We start from the raw sequence: 21338 nt of genomic DNA, 5'->3' as shown, positions 1-21338 counted from the left end.
TCATCAAACGATGCAATTCACGAACTCGTCAGTTTCACCGCACCGAAGAAGCAAAACCCATCGAGGTCTGGCGTGCAGAGGGATCCCCCCCCCCCTGCAAACTGAAGGTACGTTTGAATGAGAACAGTTCTTCTGCTGGCTGGCTTATATTTTAATTATAGTTTTATTTCCCCCTTCTTCTTGCCCGTTTTGCAGCCGTCCGGCTGTGTAAGATGTTTGGTGGGTGAAAGACACAATGTGCTTGCTGCAAACTGAACTGGAATGGAGCCAGAAGAGGGGACTTCAAGGCAACATCCGCCCCCAAACCACAGCAGCACAAACACAAATGATACGTCAGAAGCAAAGGCCAAGATATGAATAAGTGATTAGTTTTCCGCTGGTTTTTTCTCTCTTGTCTTTTAATGAGATAACAGACTGTGCCATAACATCATCTTTATTGTATTTGTGCAGGGGTGCGCTAAGTAAAGGGCGATTTGTGAATTTGCCCTGTACACTTGCATTATAAAGCACAGCCTTTGTATAATCTCTTTGCAAAGGTAGATTAACCCTGTGTCATTTTGTCACAACTTCAACAACTTGCATGTATGTGGCACTTCACAGGATTGACACCGACAGAATCATTGACACAGAGCTGAAGAAGGAGGCAGGTGACCAAAGGCTTGGTCAAAGAGGCAGGTTTTAAGGAGCACCTTAAAGGAGGAGAGAGAGGCAGAGAGGTTTAGGGAGGGAATTCCAGAGCTTAGGACCTAGACAGCTGAAGGCACGGCCACCAATGGTGGGGGAAAGGAGTGGGGGATGTACAAGAGGCCACAGTTGGAGGAATGCAGAGTTCTCAAAGGGTGGTAGGGCTGGAGGAGGTTACAGAGATAGGGAGGAGTGAGGCCATGGAGGGATTTGAAAAAGATGAGAATTTTAAAATCGAGGTATTGGTTGACTGCGAGCCAATGTAAGTCAGCGAGTACAGGGGTGGTGGGTGAATGAGACTTGGTGCAGGTTAGGATACGGGCAGCAGAGTTTTGGATAAGTTCAAATTTATGGAGGGTGGAAGAGCATTGGAATAGTCGAGTCTTGAGTAACAAAAGCATGGCTGAAGGTCTCAGCAGTAGATGAGCTGAGGCAGGGGCAGAGACAGGTGATAGCATGAAGGGGTCAAGAGAGGCAGTGGCAAGGTAGAGCTGGGTGTCAACAGCATATATGTGGAACCTGATATCATGTCTTTAGATGATATCACCGAGTGGCAGCATGTAGATGAGAAATAGGAGGGAGCCAAGGATAGATCTTCGGGGGAATCCAAAGGTAATGGTGCGGGGGGTAGGAACAGAAGCCATTGCAGGAGATTCTCTGCCTTTGACTGGATAGGAAAGAGTGGAACCATCTGAGGGCAGTCCCATTCAGTTGGACAATGAAGGAGAGGCGTTTGAGGAGGATGGTGTGGTCAACCATGTCAAAGACTGCAGGCAGGTTGAGAAGGATGAGGAGGGATAGTGCATGATGATCACAGTGTTGCAGGATGTCATTTATGACTTTGCTTAGAGCCATTTCAGTGCTTTGACAGGGGTGGAAACCTGAATGAAGAGTTTCAAGATTGGAGAGGTTCAAAAATGGAGTTGCAGGGAAGACGAGCACAGATTTGGGAGGCAACCACATGTTCAAGGACTTTGGAGAGGAAACAGGATCGAGAGGGGGCGATAGTTTGCAAGGACGGAGTGGTCAAGGGTGTTTTTTTGAGGAGGGAGGTGAAGACGGAGATTCGAAATGAGGGGACAGGACCTGAGGAGAGGGAACTGTTTCCAATACCAGCTAGCATGGAGACCAGGGAGGGAAGTTGGGCGGTCAGCTTTTTGGGAATAGGGTTGAGGGAGCAGGAGCTGCGTCTCATGGACAAGGTGAGCTCGGAGAAGGCATGAGGGGAGATATGAAAGAAACTGGAGTAAGATGCGAGTTCAGGGCTACGGCAGGGGAAGGGAGGGATGCAACGGAGGCAGCTGAATGGCTGGTCTCAATTTTAGTGGCAAAGAGGACCTTGAGCTCCTCGCATTTTTGTTGGAGGTGAGGGTGGAGGGGGAAGGGCAGAGGAGTTTAAGGAGATGGTTGGTAGTGGGGAAAAGAAGCCAGGGGCCAATGTTTGCTCTCCAGGGTGATCGTGGAGTAGTGAGCAGTTTTGGCAGGGGAAAGCACTGCTTTCAAAAGGGAGTTGGAGAAGCACCTGAAAGAAAAACATTTGCAGGGCTATGGGGAAAGGGCCGGGGAGTGGGACTAGCTGAGATGCTCTTGCAAGAGAGCCGGCACGGGCTCGACAGGCTGAATGGCCTTCTTCCGTGCTGTAACCATTCTAAGATTCTAAAGCAGGGCCTGACAGTGCTTGATGTAGTCCAGCCAGATATGGCAATGAATGCCTAAACCGGTTGTCCGCTAGATATGCTCACGTGCAGCATCTTAAAAGGGAGGTGCCAGGAATAGAAAGAAGTAGCACTGTGGAGTGGCAGACATGAGTAAGATTTTAGAACCATTAAGGTGGAAAACCCACAAATGACTACCAGAAAAGGCATCCAAAAGCTTCATCCACCTTTCCCTGATAGTTAAAGGAATCCCCAGCTGCTATCATTCAAAGTAGCCATCTCCCAGTTTGTATCACCCATGGTATGTGGGTGGGAGCAGGAACTGGTGGTACTCAGGTGGGCAATGGCTAAAATGGCATTAGGATCTAAATGACATCACTTGACCCCTATTTGCACATAGACATGAGGCCACCAGGATGCAGACCCACCTGAAAATGGGAACGGAAGACGGCGTAGTCTCAGAGTGCGCCATCATACCACCTTTGAAATTAACCGAAAGTTCGGGATTTCCACGCATGCACTAAATCCGGAACTTGTGATTTGTCAAGTTCCGAACAGAAAGATGTTCAGCTGCGACTTTCAAATCCTCATTGCTGGCGAAAAGTTGGGCTATTTGTCTACCAACTGCGCATCAATTATGCTGTAACATTTTACGGCTGGTGCAAACAGGTGCAGGAGCCTGTTTGCACAGTATAAGTGGAGGGGGGATGAATAAATTGCAATTTCAGGGCCATAATAATTAAAATCAAGCACGAAAATAACATACCAGGCAGCTGTAAAGGCTCAATTTGAGGGATGAGATCGGTTTAATCTTTTTTTAATCTTGCAGAGTTAATCTTCTCATTTCAAAATTGCGTATCAACCAAAAAACTGTATTGTCAGTTTTAAAAACTCTATCAATCTACTTTCATTGACAAAAGGGTTTGGTCGTCACAATTCTAAAGTGACAGGGTTTTGCGTTCTAAGAGTGAAGGCCAGCCAATATTTCTTCTTCTTAGGCAGTCCCTCGGAACTGAGGATGACTTGCTTCCACATTAAAAATGAGTTCGCAGGTGACTGATTAGTCCAATGCGGGACCTACAGTCTCTGTCACAGGTGGGGTAGACGGTGGTTGAAGGGGCGGGTGGGTGGGGTGCTTGGGTTGACTTGCGCTGCCTGCACTTGGCTTCCGCTTGCTCCCGGCGAAGAGACTCGAGGTGTTCGGCGCCTTCCCGGATGCTTCTCCTCCACTTTGTGCAGTCTTGGGCCAGGGATTCCCAGGTGTTGGCCGGGATGTTACACTTTTTCAAGGAGGCTTTGAGGGTGTCCTTGAAGCATTTCCTCTGCCCACCTGGGGCTCTCTTGCCGTGCCGGAGCTCCGAGTAGAGCACTTGTTTTGGGACAATGTGACCCGTCCATCGAAGCTGATTGAGCGTGGTCAGAGCTTCGATGCTGGGGATGTTGGCCTGAGCAAGAACACTGCCGTTGGTGCGCCTATCCTGCCAATGGATTTGCAGGATCTTGCGGAGGCAGCATTGGTGGTACCTCTCCAGTGCTTTGAGGTGCCTGCTGTACATGGTCCATGTCTCTGAGGCACACAGCAGGGCGGGTATCACTGCTGCCCTGTAGACCATGAGCTTAGTGCCGGGTTTGAGGTCCTGGTCTTCAAACACTCTCTTCCTCAGGTGACCGAAGGCTGCACTGGCACGCCTTCAGCCAATATTTATAGTGAGGCTGTCAGGTTGCTGTGCTTAACTCCGCTGTAGGCTGGATTCCAATTGACCTGTATCTTCTTTTAAAGCATTTTAGTCAAACGGGGCTTTCTATGTTTCCTGATTGGCTAGTGAAAGGAACACCGCCCCACGTGACCCCAGGTACACTTACGCACAACGCTATGCCCCGGGATCTGTGGGCCACTACACTGCGCACGACTCCGCAGAATTTCAAACAAATTTTCGCTTGCGGCTTCGCACGAGGTAAATGCGGATTTTGTTCGGAGGTCAGCGGCGTACTCCTTAGCTACGCTGCTGACTGCAATTTCAGGGTCAATATATACTTGGGAAAACCTTTTGAAGGTTTGAATTTAGTCAGCAAATTGACCATCTCATAAACCACAAATCAAAAGCAGTTTGTTAACTGTAGATAGACTAGAAGCTGCTGCCTAAAGGTGAGTGCTGATTGTATCCACAGCGGCTGACTAAACTGACATTGGATTGCATGTCATTTTTATGTAGCAAAGGATACAAGTGAACTTTACTATAGTGCTTGTATGAAAAGTGGATTTGCACAATGCAAGCCAAGTGTATCTGTTGATGTTTTTTGTAAACTTCAATAAAAATTTCAGTGTGTGAGATGTACAGCTGTTAACTTTTTCCACAGTCTGTGTTTTCGTGTGCAGTTAATTTTTATGCACAAGTTGTGCCCTCACACATGTTTCTAAATCCTCTAAATATGAAGAAGGGACTTGCCTACCTGCGCAACTTATAAAGGCTTTACTCAAATAGCAATTGTAAGACAGGGATCAAGTGGCTTACACTTGAACCATCATTCCTGTAAGATTTTTTTTTAAGTACTTTTGCTTACAGCATATCAAGGAGTCTCCAGTAACTGTGGTTAGTGCGCCATAGTTGACCTGCTCATGAGAAGTTATGAAATGCACGGGACACAAAAAGGCTATTCAGTTCATCAAGGCCGCATAGATCTTGTGCAATTTGTTTTATCATAGAATCTACTCCACCCACTTAATTTCCTGAATAAATAAAGACATGATTCTCAAAGGGAATCAAGCAAAATACTGGAACTTTTCTCATACCTTGGGGGATAAAAATATTCCTAACTTTTATAAATATTCTACCATAAAGTTTGTGGGGCTTACAAAGTATATGTTACTTACAAGATAGCTGGTGCAGAATTATTTGCAGCCTAAATTGTTATGTGTAGCTCAATAATCACACTGTAATTGGAGAAAGCAGGAGAAATAGAGACAATGGGGTTGATTTTCATTGACCCGTGGAGTCGGGATTGGAGGTGTGCGGGGGGTTAAAGTCCTGAATTCGGGAGTCCCGACACCATCCCGCCCCCAACCCGCCTCCATGTAAGTTTCAAAAGAGGCGGGTACCCGCCCCGCACTGGGACCTGCCTACCCAAGGCGGGAAGGGATTGGTGGCAATTAGTTTTTAGCCTAATCCCTATTTTTAAGCTTGAACTGTGGGATACCCGATGGCTCCAAATCATGCCAAGTTAGAGGAGACGGGCCGTCGGGTTGAAGGACTTGGAGGGGTCGCGATGTCGGTGTTCAGGTGAGTGATGGGTGCATGAGTGCAAAGGTAAGTGTGTTTGGTGTGTCTAAAGTGTGTAAATAAGTTTTACATACCTTTTCTTACCTTTTCAGCCTTTCTTCCTCTAGGTTTCGGGAGTCCATCATCTAACCGGCACAGAAAGCAGAATGGCTGCGAACTGTCAAAAGTGACAGCCTGCAGCTTTCTGTGCTGGTGAGATTTCTAACTGAGTCTGTGGAGAAGGACTCATGTTAGAAGTAAGACTGTCAGTGTTTGACAGCTTCAAACAGCTGTGAAACGCTGACATTTCATCTGTCAAAACGTCTTGACAGATGAAATTTCAGTCTGTGACATCACTTGTTGCCGGGTGGCCCTCAATTGGCCTGCTGAGCCCGCTGGGCGCTCAACAAGGTCAATCAAGTTAAAATCGTGTGGATTGGCCACATCTCGATGGAGGCGGGACTACAACCCTGAAAGTTGTAGTCCCGCCTCCTCCCGACTTCTGAATGAAAATCACCCCCAATGCATTAGGGAGAGATGGATACAGCCTGTAAGGTACAGAGAGAGACAATGAGGTAGAGGGGCTGAGCCTGAGATGGAGGGAGAGAGAGAGAGCATGAATTACACCAAGAAAAAGACAATGACTGAGGGAGAGAAAGACTGTTCATGAGGTAATGAGAGGCAGAGTGAGGTAGGCTGTGAGAGGGAGAGAGATAAAGGATGAGAGAGAGAGAGAGACAGTGCATGTGGAATGAGAAAGACAGTGTTTGGTAGAAAGATAGAATGAGAAAGAATGCATGAGGGAGAAAGAGAGAGTGCATTGGGAGTTGCGAGAGAGATAGTTCATGAGGAAAAGACTGTTCATGAGGTAATGAGAGAAACAGTGTATGTGAGGGAGAGACTGTGAGAGAGGGAAAGAAATGCTGGATGAGGGAAAGACCGAGCCACTATATGAAAGAGAGAAACAATGCAAGACAGAAAGAGTCAGTGTGTTAGGGAGATGATTTATGAGGGAGAGAGACAGTGCACGAGGGAGTGAGAGAGATAGTATGTGAGGAACATTGACAATATAGGGGTCATTTTAACATGGGTGAGCAGGTGCGATTGGGTGTGGGTGGAGGGTTAAATGGGCAAAACTTCCGAGCGTGTCGGGAAGCCGGCTCTAACCCGCCGACTTCCAGGTTTTACCAGAGGTGGGACAAGGGGCGGGTAGACAACCCGCTCCCAGGAGGCGGGTTGGCATTTTAAAGATGTTAATGAGGCTGGAAGCTGCTGATTTAACCTGCTTTGCAGGTTTTACTGTGGCCGGCCGGGTTTCCCAGGCTTCGGGAAACCTGGCAGCTACAGCGAGGAAAGGACAGCCTCGGGGAGACTGTAAGTGCCTTCACAGCACTCCTTGTGGGCCAGGAGGAGCAGGAATGCTTCCTCCAGGCCCCCTAAGCTCCCCCCACCCCCATACAAACCCCACCCTCCCCCCGGGGTCGGAGATCGGACCTACCTGGTCCTGCAGCCTCCTCCGGAGTGCTCCCCGCCCGATTGGAAACCAAGCTAGTCAATCAGGTTGACTTCCGGGTGGGGAAACTGTCAGGGCCCAATGACTCCACAGCATGCGGGAAAACCCCGACTTCCAGGTTTCAAGTCTGAAACTCTGCCCCCTCCGCGCCTACACAAACCCGCCCCAGTGTGTGGGAAAGAGAGGAACTGTTTACGATGGAGACATGGAAAGGGAGCTATAAAGAGAAATTAGGAAAGTGTGCAAGAGGCATACAGAGTACCAAGTATAATGTAAAAGAGAAAGACAGACTTACATGCTGAGACAGATAGGGAGAAAGACTACATGGGAGACAAACAGAAGAGAGAGAATTGAATCAAAGAGAAACCGATAAAGGGACAGTGAGTGAGTTGAAGATAATTTTCAGAAGGCATTCAATAAGTGTGAGATATGACTTTTTGGAAGAGAAGCAAGTAATGGGAATATACAATTAATGAAGGGTGTGGACGAACAGAAATACTGGAAGAGATTAGGAGAAATTTCTTCTTACAAAGGCTTGTTAGAGCATAGAATGATTTGCCATAAGGAATGTTTGAAGCATTGGCAATGGCAGGTTTTAAGGGACAACTTTATAAATTGGAGTTTCACACTACCTGCTTCTTTTTTTATTGTTAGATTTTCATCACTTCTCATAGTTTCTGAGTTATGATATGTTGCAGACACGGGATTTTGAAGAAAAATGTATTTTGAGTAATTTTAGTACATTTTCTTCAGAGCTCATAATTAGAGAGTTCTGCTTCCTCACTCTTATGAATATGAAATTTGAATGAATCACAGATATTTTCATGAGTATGACACGAAAATGTGATGCAGGAAGTGTGACATGCAGCCGTGCTATTTTTAGATTAGATAGAAAGGCAGATAGACGTATATGGTTAGGTTGGTTTGACATGAAAATGAAACTTAATGGGGGCGATTGTTGGCAGCGCATTCAGGCACTAACGGTCCTTCGAGGTGGCCAAGATGGGGTCTTGAGCTGAAGTGTTGGTTTAGCCCTGCATTTAGCACAAAATGCCACCTTGGTAAAGGTGTTGAAGTCTGCACTAGGAGCGGCCTCCCGGAGGTTCGTTGAGAGGCTAATTGCCGCTTAAAATGCCTGCTAGCACTCATTAAAGAGGCTGCATGGCATTTTGGTAGCTAGTGCTTGTCCTAACGCCCTCACCTAACAGCTGTTTGGGAATAAACACGGTGTTGATGTCGATTTCAAGCGTTTCAAGATGCTGATGTTCACTTGCTGCTGGAGCTGTGAAGAGGGTTTCTGAAACACATCGGGAGACTTCCTGTGACACTTTGTCAAGACTTCACCAACACTTGAGCAACATTTATTCTGCAACCTCTCTGAGGACCTCACCTAAATAGAGTGAGTGCCGTGCTACTCTACCTTATTGGACACCTTATAGGAGTCACCAGGAGAAAGGAAGTGCTTGGTCAAGGGCATCTTACTAGAGGTACCCCTTGGACTGGACAAGGACTAGGAGGAGGACATGAACAATGTTCCCCCGAAGGTGCGTGGGTGCATCAATTGGGAGGTCTCGCGCAGTCCGCTCACAAGATGTTGCCGCTGGAAGATACTGTGCATGTGCGGCCGTGCGCAACAGACTTAACTGGAGCACGCATGAAAAAAAAATTCGAGGGAACATTGGACATGAGGCCATTCAGAGCAGCACCAGCTACTGCAGGAGAGCGGGACAGGAGGGCGAGAAGGGCGAGGTGACATCCTTCCCCCCTGTGGGTACATGTCATCCTTCCTCCTCTGGACCTCCACCACCAGGACCTCCAGTGCCGCGTCCGAGAACCTGTACGCCCTCTCTCTTGGTCGCTAAGCCATCTTGCAATGGGCCACTGTGTGCCAGCCAGCGCACCCCACACCTTCAGTGGAAGTGGGTGCGAGAAACCCACGTATACTGCTCCACAAAAATTGCGTCTAATCAGCACTTGAGTGTTGAACCTGCAGGTTTCTGGTTTAGCACCTCTAGGCAAATTCAAATTACGGTAATCAGCAATTAGGACCAAAATTGTGTGCTAAATCCAGACTTTCAAACAGGCTAGTCTTATTAGCACAGCACCCGTTTAGTGCCTGTTTGGCCAAAATAACCCCCAATTATTTGAGAACCTCTCAAGAGTTCTGCCTCGACTTGTCTAGGACTATATTCTGCATTTATAATCTGCATAAAACATTTAATAATTCCAGGTAGTAGCCACTGGAAATACCTTTTGAAGTGAATTACAGTTGTAATGTCAGACATAAGCTTTCAAAGTAAAGATAAAAAAATTAGGAGTAGTTTTGGTAACTAAGGGGTTAACAGCGCTTGTAACGTGTGAAGTAATTTTACCATCCCCAGCGGGGCAAAGAAACCAAATCAAACACTGATGAAGTGCAGGCAAAGCATTTGACAATAAAAAAATGCTGAATTTACACCTAGAGAATCAAAGTATTAGATCCAGGGATAAGCTTCATTCTGAGAACATATTTATTATTGACCTTGACAGATAACAGAAACAGATGTTCTACCACTTTATGGTCATAAGGAAATGAGGATGTGTCTCCATTTGATAGATTGTAAAATATGCTTAAATGCATTAAATATCCCTGCAGGGGACAGAGAGACAGAGAAAGCAAGGGTTTAAGATATCATTTATAGCAACCTTGCAAATCTACAGGTTAAAGCTGATAATGTAAGCGAGGGCCAAGAAGTACTAATTGTATACATTAAACAGGAATTTATACATAGATATATAATTTGGAAATGAGAAAAATAATTGTGAAAACAGATAAAAAGGAGTTATAAGGAGGTCAAGGTCACAACAGAAGGAATGGCAACATGTGATGTGGATGTGGCCATTTGATTGACACATCAGTCAGGCATCTCTACAACTGCCCAAGCACATAGCCAAAACTCTCCTTGGAACCTTTTAATTTTAGTCTTCAGTATTTCTTAGTATCTTAGTGGTGATTTGTTTTCCTCACACAGTGCCAACCTACTAAACTCAGAAAAGCTGACGAATAGCTTTAAAAAAGCTGACAACACAAAAAAAACAATGTACAACCAAAAATAGCCCTGATTAAAGGCATACGATCAAGACCACTGCTTCAAAGTGTCAGTGTAAGTTAAATTCCTCTTTATGACAATCGATTTCAGGGCTTTTATTAGTGTTTGTTTTTAAGTGAAAACTGAAACTCAACACCCTCATGCATAACATATGATAAGAAATAGTTACACTGGGAGGGCAGTAGGACATGAACATGTCATGATTTAAAGTGCGGCTATACCCAATAGTTGGTGTTATTGGGGAAAATATAAACAAAAGTGCAATTTAGACATTTTTGAAAGGATAAGTAAGTTCTGGTGTTTCAAAGTACATTTCTGGAGGGGTTGGGGGCATGCGCCTAGAAATGCTTAATTTTTGATTTTTTTTGCACATTTTGCAGTATTTTGAAAAGTGTTGTGATTCAGCATTTGGAGTCAAAAATAATTTGTAGTTGTTACAAGTTACCATTGGATCTTGATTTTTGCACCATCCAAAGGTGACACTCTATGAGTATGTATGCAGATGCCATAGCTTCTGTTGGAACATCACACTGGTCTTTGACAAGTCTCTCCTTGCTCAGAGATTGATTGATCTGCTACTTTGTGTTGTACCAATGAGCCATGTGGTTATTTCCCAGTGAGGGAGGACCTATGGGGGGAATTTTAACCTGGAGGAACACGTGGGTTTGGGTGTGGTTGGGGTTAAAACCTGTAAAATGTCAGCACGTCGGGAAGCCAGGTCCAACCCGCCGACTTCTGGGTTTAACTGGAGTGTGCTAGGCTGCTTACGAGCCACCCCTTCAGGAGAGGCGGTTTGCCTATTAACATATGCTAATCGCTCAATATGACCAGACCAGCACCAGCAGCAGCTTGCTGTTCCGAGACCTGTAGCTGGACAGCAGAGAGGGGAGCAGCAGAGATGGGAGCAGCCTGCAGGAGGCACTACCTGTGACACAAGGTGTACGGACAGAGGCTGAGTTTCCTTGACATGTCTGAACAGCGGTGCTTCAGGAGGCTCAGGTTGTCACATCAGGTGGTGGCAGGCATCTGCAGCCTTCTAGAAGAAGACCTGTTCCCTGCTGGATTTGGTGGCCATGCGTTACCAGTGGCGGTCAAAGTGACCACCGCCCTCAACATTTTAGCCGCTGGATCCTTCCAGGGCTCTGCTGCAGACATATCCAGGATCTCTGAGTCGGTCACCCACAACTGCATAAAGCAGGTGACTGATGGCTTGTTTGCCAGGGTCAGCAATTATGTCAACTTCGCCTGTGATGATGCCAGTCAGAATGAGCGGGCGCTCGGGTTTGTAGCACTAGCTGGCTTCCCACAGGTGCAGGGTGTCATCAACTGCACATACATGCCAATACAGGCACCCAACAGATCAACCAAGAGTAGTTGTGAACAGCAAGGGCTTCCGCTCCACCAATGTGCAGCTGGTGTACAACCACAGAAAGATATTCCTGCAGGTTTGCACCAGATTCCCCGGGAGCTACCATGATGCTTTCATCCTCCGGCAGTCAAAGTTCCATAATGTCTTTGGACCGGCAAGCAGACTTAAGGGGTGACTGCCTGGAGACAAGGGATACCCATTTCAAACTTGGCTGATCGCACCCATCAGAAACCCAATCAATGATGGCTAACAGCACTACAATAAATGCCATATGACTGCCAGATCGAATAAGCCAACGGCATGTTGAAGATGCACTTCAGGTGCCTAGACAGATCTGAAGGCGCCCTTCAGTACGCACCAGCAGGGTGTCCAGAATGGTTGCGGTTTGCTTCGCTCTGCACAACATTGCACAGCAATGAGTTTTGAAGCTGCAGGAGGAACAATGCGAAGAGCTCAGTTCCTCTTTGGACGATTCTGAGAAGAAGGAGAAGGAGGAAGACGAGAAAGAGGAAGGTGATGAGGGCAATGTACCACCAGCTGCTCACATTGCTGCCCGGGATGCCCTTATTAATGCAAGGTTCACTTAGGTTGCACCAGTGGACCCATGTCACAAACACATGCAACGGCCACCCTTCCCGCTTCCCCCCCATGCCACTGACATAAAACAGTTCTGCAAACAACCAACCACCCCTTGAACATCCCCCCATTGGTCCCCGTCAACTCATGTCTTCCCATTCATCATCAAGCAAGTGAAAAGGCAATTTGCCACCCAGCAACCAAGAATGGACAAGATGGGAAAGTGGTGCAAAAGAATAATATTTATGTGCTTTAACTAAACAGAAACTTAACAACATAACATTTTATCATACACCCATGTGCATACCCTTGTGCAACTACAAGTATCAAAGAAGGCGAGAATCTGAACTCACAAGCTAATAGACTGGGAGCCTGATCGTGCACTTGTAGGGCTGTTAGCCTGAAATTATGGGGCTAATTTTTCACAATATTATAGTTATAAGTTAAACTTTGAAATATCTTCTCAGCCATCAGATATAAGAATTTTGTTTTAGATATTTTGATTTTTTTTAAATTCAGGTGTGGCTCAGTGGTAGCATTCGTGCCTCTGAGTCAGAGCTCGTGGGTTCAAGTTCCACTCCAGGGACTTGAAGCACATAATCTAATCTGATACTTCAATGCAGTACTGAGGGTGTGCGGCACTGTCAGAAATGCCATCTTTCGGATGTTAATCAGAGGCCCTGTCTTCCCTCTCAGGTGGACATAAAAGATCCCATGGCACTATTTAGAAGAAGAGCAGAAGGTTTCTCCCCGGTGTCCTGGGCAATATTTATCCCTCAATCAACATAACAAAAACAGATTAGCTGGTCATTTTCACATTGCTGTTTGTGGGAGCTTGCTATGTGCAAACTGGCTGCTGTATTTACTACATTACAACAGTGACTACACTTCAAAAACTGCTTCATTGGCTGTAAAGCATATTGGGATGTCCTGAGGTCGTGAAAAGAGCTATATAAATGCAAGTCTTTCTTTTGAAAGGTGGATATTCACTTGGTGGAAGCTGAATAAAGAGGCTCTGCCATCTTCTGGTCAGCATTTGAAACATAACAGATACACGCACAAAGTCTGGTGAATAAGGTTAGTGAGCTACAAGCACAATTGGCCATGTGGCAATATGATGTTTTGGCAATAACGGAAACGTGGCTTAAAAACGGTGAGGACTGGGCACTTAATATTCAAGGGCACAAGGTGTTCAGAAAAGATAGGGAAGGAGAAAAGGGAGGTGTGGTGGCAGTGCTAATTAAGGAAGACATTGTAGTGTTGGAAAGGGAGGACGTTCTTGAGGGGACAAGGACAGAATCCATTTGGTTAGAGTTGAGGAGCAAAAAGGGTATGATCATGCTATTGGGGGTATTCTATAGGCCTCCAAATAATGAGAGGGAGGTAGAGGAGCAAATCTGCAGGGAAATCGCAGAGATATACAAGAGCTATAGAGTGGTGATATTGGGGGACTTTAATTACCCAAATATTGATTGGGATAATGCTAGGGTAAAGGGAAGGGAGGGGGAGGAATTTCTGAAATGTGTTCAGGAGAATTTCCTTGACCAATATGTTCTTGGCCCAACCAGGAAGGAGGCATTGCTGGATCTGGTGCTGGGGAATGAGGTGAGCCAGGTCAACCAAGTGTCTGTGGGAGAACACTTGGGTACGAGTGATCATCGTATCATAAGATTTAGATTAGCAATGGAGAGGAGCAAGGAACAATCTAGAGTGGAACTTCTAAACTGGAATGGGGCTAACTTCAATGGGATGCGAAAGGATCTAGCCAGGGTAAAATAGAACCAGAGACTAACAGGAAAAACTGTAACGGAACAATGGGTGATCTTTAAGGAGGAGATGTTCCAAGTACAGGCTAGGTACATTCCAACAAGAGGGAAGGGTAAGGGAACCAAAGCAAGGGCTCCTTCGATGATGAGGGAGATAGAGAAAATGATGAAACAAAAAAGAGGGTGTATGATGCATGTCAGGTGAATTCTTCAAGGGAGAACCAGACCAAATACAATAAGTTGAGAGGGGATGTGAAGATGAAAATAAGATTGGCAAAGAGAGAATATGAGAGTAGAATGGCGGTTAACATAAAAGGGAACTCAAAAATCTTCTACCGGCATGTAAACAGTAAGCGGGCCTATTAGAGACAAAGAAGGTGATATATGCTTAGAGGCGCAGGGCGAGGCTAGAATACTCAATGAGTACTTTGTATCAGTGTTTATTAAGGAAGTGGATGCTGACAAAATATCAGTAGAGGTGGAAAAGGTAGAAGCAATGGAAGGGGTGAAAATTGATAGACAGGATGTACTAGAAAGGCTGGGTATGCTTAGAGTGGATAAGTCGCCTGGTCCAGATGGCTTGCATTCCAGGTTGCGAAGGGACTTGGGGGAGGAGATAGCGGAAGGGCTTGCCATAATTTTCCAATCTTCCCTAGATGCAGGGGAGGTGCCTGAGGATTGGAAAGTGGCAAATGTGACACCAGTGTTCAAGAAAGGGTGTAAGGGCAATCCTAGTACAGGAAACTTTCGATTAACCGGCCACTAAATAACCGGAACGCTCTATCCACCGGCAAAATTCAGGAGTCGGTTCAGATAACTTTTTTTACTTTTAGCTACTTTTTTTTACTCATTTGTGGCTGTGCAAGCGTGTAGCTGAAGCTGTTGCTAAGCTACAGAGATGCTTGCAAGTTGTGCCGATTGTTTTGAAGCAACAGGGTTTGTTGCTTTAGACGGAGCTCTGAGCTCCGTATCTTTTAACTATAGCGTTCGGTTATCCGGCATTGTTGATGGACCGGCACCAGGTCGGTCCCGTCCGTGCCGGATACCAGAAAGTTTCCTGTAACTACAGGCCGGTCAGTTTAACATCAGTGGTGGGTAAAGTTTTAGAAACAATAATCAAGGAAAAAATTAGCAGGCACTTGGAGAGGTTTAAACGAATTAAGGAGAGCCAACATGGATTTGTAAAAGGCAGATCGTGTTTGACTAATCTAATTGAATTTTTTGATGAAGTATCAGGGAGGATTGATGAAGGGAATGCAATGGATGTTGTCTACATGGATTTTTGGAAGGCGTTTGACAAAGTACCACATAGAAGGCTCATTAACAAAATTGAGGCTCATGGAATAGGTGGGTCAGTGGCAGCTTTGATAAGGAATTGGCTTAAGGACAGAAAACAGCGAGTTGTTGTAAATGGCTGTTTTTCAGACTGGAGGATGGTAGACAGTGGTGTTCCCCAAGGGTCAGTACTGGGGCCACTGCTTTTTTTGATATATATATATATAAATGACCTGGATAGCGGAATACAGAGTATAATTTCTAAATTTGCCGATAACACCAAACTTGGGGGTTTGGCAAACAGTGAGGATGATACCAATCGACTGCAACAGGACATAGAAAGGCTAGCAGAATGGGCAGACAAGTGGCAGATGGAATTTAATATAGAGAAGTGTGAGGTGATGCATTTTGGCAGCAGGAACAGGGAGAGGCAATATACACTTAATGGCACAGTTTTAAAGAATGTGCAGGGGCAGAGGGACCTGGGAGTTAATATGCATAGGTTGCTGAAGGTGGCAGGACATATTGAGAGAGTGGTTAGCAAAGCATATGGGATCTTGGGCTTCATAAATAGAGGTATTGAGTACAAAAGTAGAGAGGTTATGCTGAACCTTTATAAAGCACTGGTTAGGCCACAACTGGAGTATTGCGTCCAGTTCTGGTCACCACACTTTAGGAAGGATGTGAAGGCCCTTGAGAGGGTGCAGAGGAGATTTACCAGAATGGTTCTGGGGATGGGGGATCTTAGCTACAAGGACAGGTTGGAGAAGCTGGATTTGTTTTCATTAGAGCAAAGGAGGTTGAGGGGTGATTTGATAGAGGTGTACAAGATTATGACAGGTTTGGATAGACTAGACGGGGAAAGGCTGTTCCCATTAGTTGATGGTACAAGGACTAGGGGACACAGATATAAGGTTTTGGGCAAGAGATACAGGGGGGATGTGAGGAAAAACTTTTTCACACAGCGAGTGGTGAGGACCTGGAATTCGCTGCCGACGGAAGTGGTGTAAGCAGAGACACTCAATGTTTTCAAGGGGAGACTGGATAGGCACTTGAGGGAAATAAACTTGCAGGGTTACGGGGATAGAGCGGGGGAATGGGACTGACTGGATTGCTCTACAGAGAGCCAGCACGGACTCGATGGGCCGAATGGCCTCCTTCTGTGCCTCTATGACACTATAAGAGTTTCGTCTTCTGTGCAAGAAGGGTTACAGAGCAGTGGAAGGCAAAAAGATTTGTCAGTGAATCATTGTTGGTGTAAAAACATTAGGTTAAAATAAATTAAAATCAAGAATCATTATTCCTGACATTATAAATATGTGATGAAAAAGTCACCAGGAATATCCTGGAAGTTACTGATGATCTGTGTTTTTAATACACTCTGTTCTTGTTTCAATTAGAAGCAGTCTATAGTTGCACTGGGTCTCGGGAAAAGGGAGGTGAGCAGCCACGAATTGTACAGGGGAATTAGAAATGAACGGAATCAGCAGGACGTGTGACATGTAGAACAACATTCAGTCCAAATTTGAGTGGCCAGAAAATAATGACCATCTGATCTGATTAGACTCAACTATTTTCTTCCAGCAGCCGGTTAGGCCCTCATCTCGCACAGCTTTTGTTGTGTGTTCTGAGTGACGGGCCACTCCCTCATAATTTTTACTGATTACGGACATTGCAAGTACTGCACTGCCAAAAATGAATAGTACTGGTAGCAGGATGTTGAGAGATGTGGAAGAGGGCAGGGTCTAACAAATCTAGGGAAGAACAGATGCTTCCTATTTCACTGGGCCTTAAGAATGCATTTATGTCATAGCCGTGCGGCTAACAAAAGAAGCCCAGGTTTCCCTCCATCAGCCACACCCGATAGTGTAAATGGCCTGACATTCAGGGAGCCAAAGGCACAGTGGAGTTGGGTCTGCCAATGTACTGTTGGGTTATAGAAGTTTGTTTCAGTAAAGTAAATGCAGGGAGCCATTTAGCCTGTCCGCATTTACACTCTTGTCAAGCAACTGGATCTCTGCATAACGCAGTAGAGTCCAACGTGTCTGGCACCAGACTGAGAACTAAGGGCAGTGCATGCATGCAAGCCACTCCCCGCAAACAGGAAGAGTGGGAGATCTGCTGTGTAAAAATGGCTCAGTATTTTCAAGTACATTCTGTGTACTTAGGTGATCTTAAAAATGAATAAAACTTCTCAACAGTTGGCGATAGCCTTTTTACATCATTTACACACAGTTTGGTTGATTTTATTTGTGCTCTTTAGGGAAAGCGATGGCAATGGTGGTGAAGGTAGCATTCTTTTTTGCATCCAGTGTCATTATTAAGTGCTCCTAGTTTGGATACAGCACGGATGAGGTGCAGAGTGAAGTTTCCTCCACACTGCTCCAACTCCAACCTCAGAACAGGATCCTCTAATGCGCAAGTTGTGATATTTCCATTTCCCTCATCTGCTGTTCTTCAGCAGCCATGGCTGGGGCTGGGGCTGGAGTAGACTGAGTGGCCCACCCCGATCTGAAATGTTGGTGGTTAAGAAATTAATATGAGTACTTTGCATTGAAATTATTACCACCTCCCAATGTTCAATGTTTTAAAGTTAAAGTCCGATTATTAAGTTGAATTTTTAACTATAATAATTCCACCCCCCCATTGCCTCTCCTCCTCACCTGAAGGGGCTGACTCAGGTAGGACTCTGGGTTTCATGGGCGAGTCTATATACTGGACAGCTGCAGGCTATTTAACTGTAGGAGGCATTACAGTTCCTTTTGCAGCAGGAGTCACTGGATAGTGAACAGGTATGAAAACCTTGCCTGATTTTTTTCCTGCTTTCTAGCCCAGGAATACTGAGGCCAATTACGGAACCTAAATAAAGATAAAACAACCAAACATGAAAGAAAGAATAGGCAGAAATGGGAAAATGTAAACAGGGCAATAGGAAGGTGAATTATCGATAGTAGCAAGAGGGATCCAGAGACAGTCGTACACAATAGGTGGAATGGTAAAGGAAGAAGTTGGGTAGAAATATTATGAATTAAGTTAATTTTTCACATAGGTCTTCCAGTATGAAAATCATGAACAAGTTCCAAATCTAGTTTTTTTTTTGGCTTGAGAAACTACAACATATGTAAAGGTCTGTAAAACTCACGATTTTGCCATTCTCCAAATACTTGTTCTTGAGTCCAGTGCAAAGGAGCACGTCCTATAAACCAGAAACATGATCTTGGCCATGCTTCCACATTTGCAGCACGTGATTTTCCACCCATTCATTTTAATGGACGGAAAATCACAGGCTGGCAAGCACAGAAGTGGAAAATCCCAGCTCTTGTGTATAAATTTGGGAGAGAGCATCCGCGGGGCAAACAATGGACCCCTTATACTGCTGATAAGCTCATTGAATATACTGTAGTACAAAACACCTCCAGAGCTTTACGATTGACCAACAAATGATCAGACATATAGGCCTAGAAATTCAGTGGGCTGCGCCACCCATTAGCGCCCTAAGAGGGCACTTAGTGGGTTTTACGCCACTGGCCACGCCTCCCGCTAAATTTAGCGGGATGCTAATGGCGGCGCTAGCCGTTAGCGCTGCACCACTACCGATGACGTCATCGGTGTGCGCAGCGCCCCGCTACCGCCCTGAACGTGAAATTTAGTAGCGCCCCCTGCTTTAACGCCGGTCGCAATTTGCGACCGGTTGAGGGGGGCCTACCTGCGGTGGTAGAGGCGCTGAGGTGCGGGGCGGCCATTTTTTTTGCTGGCCGCCTGCCAACACCTCCCCGCGCCGCCGTCCCCGGCCTCCTGAGCCCCCCACCCGCGGAGTGCTGGCTGTGTCCCAAGAGCCCGGCACTTCTTCTCGGTACCGGGCTCTTTTGCTGGCACTCGCGCTCTTTGAGCGTGCTGCAGCAGGCCCCTCCCCTTTAAGAAGGGAGGAAGGCCTGCAGTACTGCAGCGCGCCGTGCCGCAGCGTGTGGCGCTGCGGCACGTTGCGCTGCGATTTTCATTTGCAGCGCCCCAAGAGGGATGCAGGGCGCCTCGAGTAGCACCGCACTTCCGTCTGGGGCGCTGAAACTGAATTTGCGGTGGGCGGCTGCGACTCCTTCCGGGGCGGTACTTCCGGCGCCCTGGCGAGACTGGTGCCCCAAACGGGGCGCCAGTGAATTTCTAGGCCATAGGCCCGTATTTTCTGATGCCTACGGGTGTGTACGTGCTGTGTACACACTCGTAGGGACAATGGAAATGCCGGTTTCAGGCATGCGAAGTGCATGCACTGAAAACCGCCATTTCCGATCTGTCAAGAATGCTCTTGACAGATCGGACACCTGCCCTGGAGAAGGGCCTCTGCGGGCGGATAGTTCCGCTTTCTGGAGAACCTCCGCCCGCAGAAAACCCTTAGGTGTGTGGAGCCGGAAGATGTAGGAGGGGTTCTGAATGAATTTTTTGCGTCTGTTTTCACTATGGAGAAGGACGATGTAGACATAGAAATAGGGCGGGGGCCTGTGATATGCTCGAACATATTAACATCGAGCGGGGGGAGGTATTGGCGGTTTTAGCTGGCCTAAAAATGGATAAATCCCCAGGCCCGGATGAAATGTATCCCAGGCTGCTGTGTGAGGCAAAGGAGGAGATTGCGGGGGCTCTAACACATATATTCAGGACCTCTCTGGCCACAGGGGATGTGCCAGAGGACTGGAGAACCGCTAATGTAGTACCATTATTCAAGAAGGGTAGTAGGGAAAAACCGGGGAACTACAGGCCAGTGAGCCTAACATCAGTGGTAGGAAAATTATTGGAAAAAATCCTGAGGGACAAAATTTGTCTCCACTTGGAGAGGCAAGGATTAATCAGGGATAGTCAACATGGCTTTGTCAAGGGAAGATCATGTCTGACTAATTTGATTGAATTTTTTGAGGGGGTGACTAGGTGTGTGGATGAGGGTAACGCAGTGGATGTGGTATACATGGATTTCAGTAAGGCCTTCGATAAAGTCCCGCACAGGAGACTGGTCAAGAAGGTAAGAGCCCATGGAATCCAGGGTGCCTTGGCACATTGGATACAAAACTGGCTTAGTGGCAGAAGGCAGAGGGTGATGGTCGAAGGTTGTTTTTGTGACTGGAAGCCTGTGGCCAGTGGGGTACCACAGGGATCGGTGCTGGGTCCCTTGCTGTTTGTGGTCTACATTAATGACTTGGATATGAATGTAAAGGGTATGATCAGTAAGTTCGCGGATGATACAAAAATTGGTAGGGTGGTAAATAGCGAGGAGGGTAGCCTCAGTCTGCAGGACGATATAGATGGGTTGGTCAGATGGGCGGAACAGTGGCAAATGGAATTTAACCCGGAAAAGTGCGAGGTGATGCACTTTGGGGGGACTAACAAGGCAAAGGAATACACAATGAATGGAAAGACCCTAGGCAAGACGGAGGGTCAGAGGGATCTGGGTGTGCAAGTACACAGATCCCTGAAGGCGGCGGAACAGGTGGATAAGGTGGTAAAAAAGGCATATGGGATACTTGCCTTCATTAGCCGAGGCATTGAATATAAGAGCAAGGAGGTTATGATGGAGCTGTATAAAACACTGGTTAGGCCACAGCTGGAATATTGTGTGCAGTTCTGGTCGCCACACTACAGGAAGGATGTGATCGCGTTAGAGAGGGTGCAGAGGAGGTTCACCAGGATGTTACCAGGGCTGGAGCGCTTCAGCTATGAAGAGAGACTGGGCAGGTTGGGTTTGTTTTCCTTGGAGCTGAGGAGGCTGAGGGGGGACATGATTGAGGTGTACAAAATTATGAGGGGCATAGATAGGATGGATGCTGAGGAGCTTTTTCCCTTAGTAGAGGGGTCGATAACTAGGGGGCATAGATTCAAGGTAAAGGGCGGGAGGTTTAGAGGGGATTTGAGAAAGAACTTTTTCACCCAGAGGGTGGTTGGAGTCTGGAACTCACTGCCTGAAAGGGTTGTGGAGGCAGAAACCCTCACAACATTTAAGAAGCATTTGGATGTGCACTTGAAATGCCATAGCATACAAGGCTACGGGCCAAATGCTGGAATATGGGATTAGATTAGACAGGGCTTGATGGCCGGCGCGGACACGATGGGCCGAAGGGCCTCTATCCGTGCTGTATTACTCTATGACTCTATGACTCTATGACTCTAAATC

The 21338-nt window shown here is 46.5% G+C and overlaps 1 long non-coding RNA gene across 1 annotated transcript in view; it reads left to right on the top strand.

Moving 5' to 3' along the window:
- Positions 1–18: 18 nt before the first annotated feature.
- Positions 19–21338, top strand: part of LOC147106075 (uncharacterized) — a 95155-nt gene continuing 73835 nt past the window's right edge. The window contains exon 1 of the long non-coding RNA XR_015081330.1: positions 19–107. This is a non-coding gene — a long non-coding RNA (uncharacterized LOC147106075). The remainder of the gene's footprint in view (positions 108–21338) is intronic.

The sequence above is a fragment of the Somniosus microcephalus genome, chromosome 16 (assembly GCF_052327205.1).
Source record: "Somniosus microcephalus isolate GS21.2 chromosome 16, FLI_Smic_1.0, whole genome shotgun sequence".
NCBI classification, from domain to species: domain Eukaryota; kingdom Metazoa; phylum Chordata; class Chondrichthyes; order Squaliformes; family Somniosidae; genus Somniosus; species Somniosus microcephalus.
The sequence above is the reverse complement of the archived record's forward strand: the minus strand, read 5'-3'. Positions and strand labels throughout refer to the sequence as shown.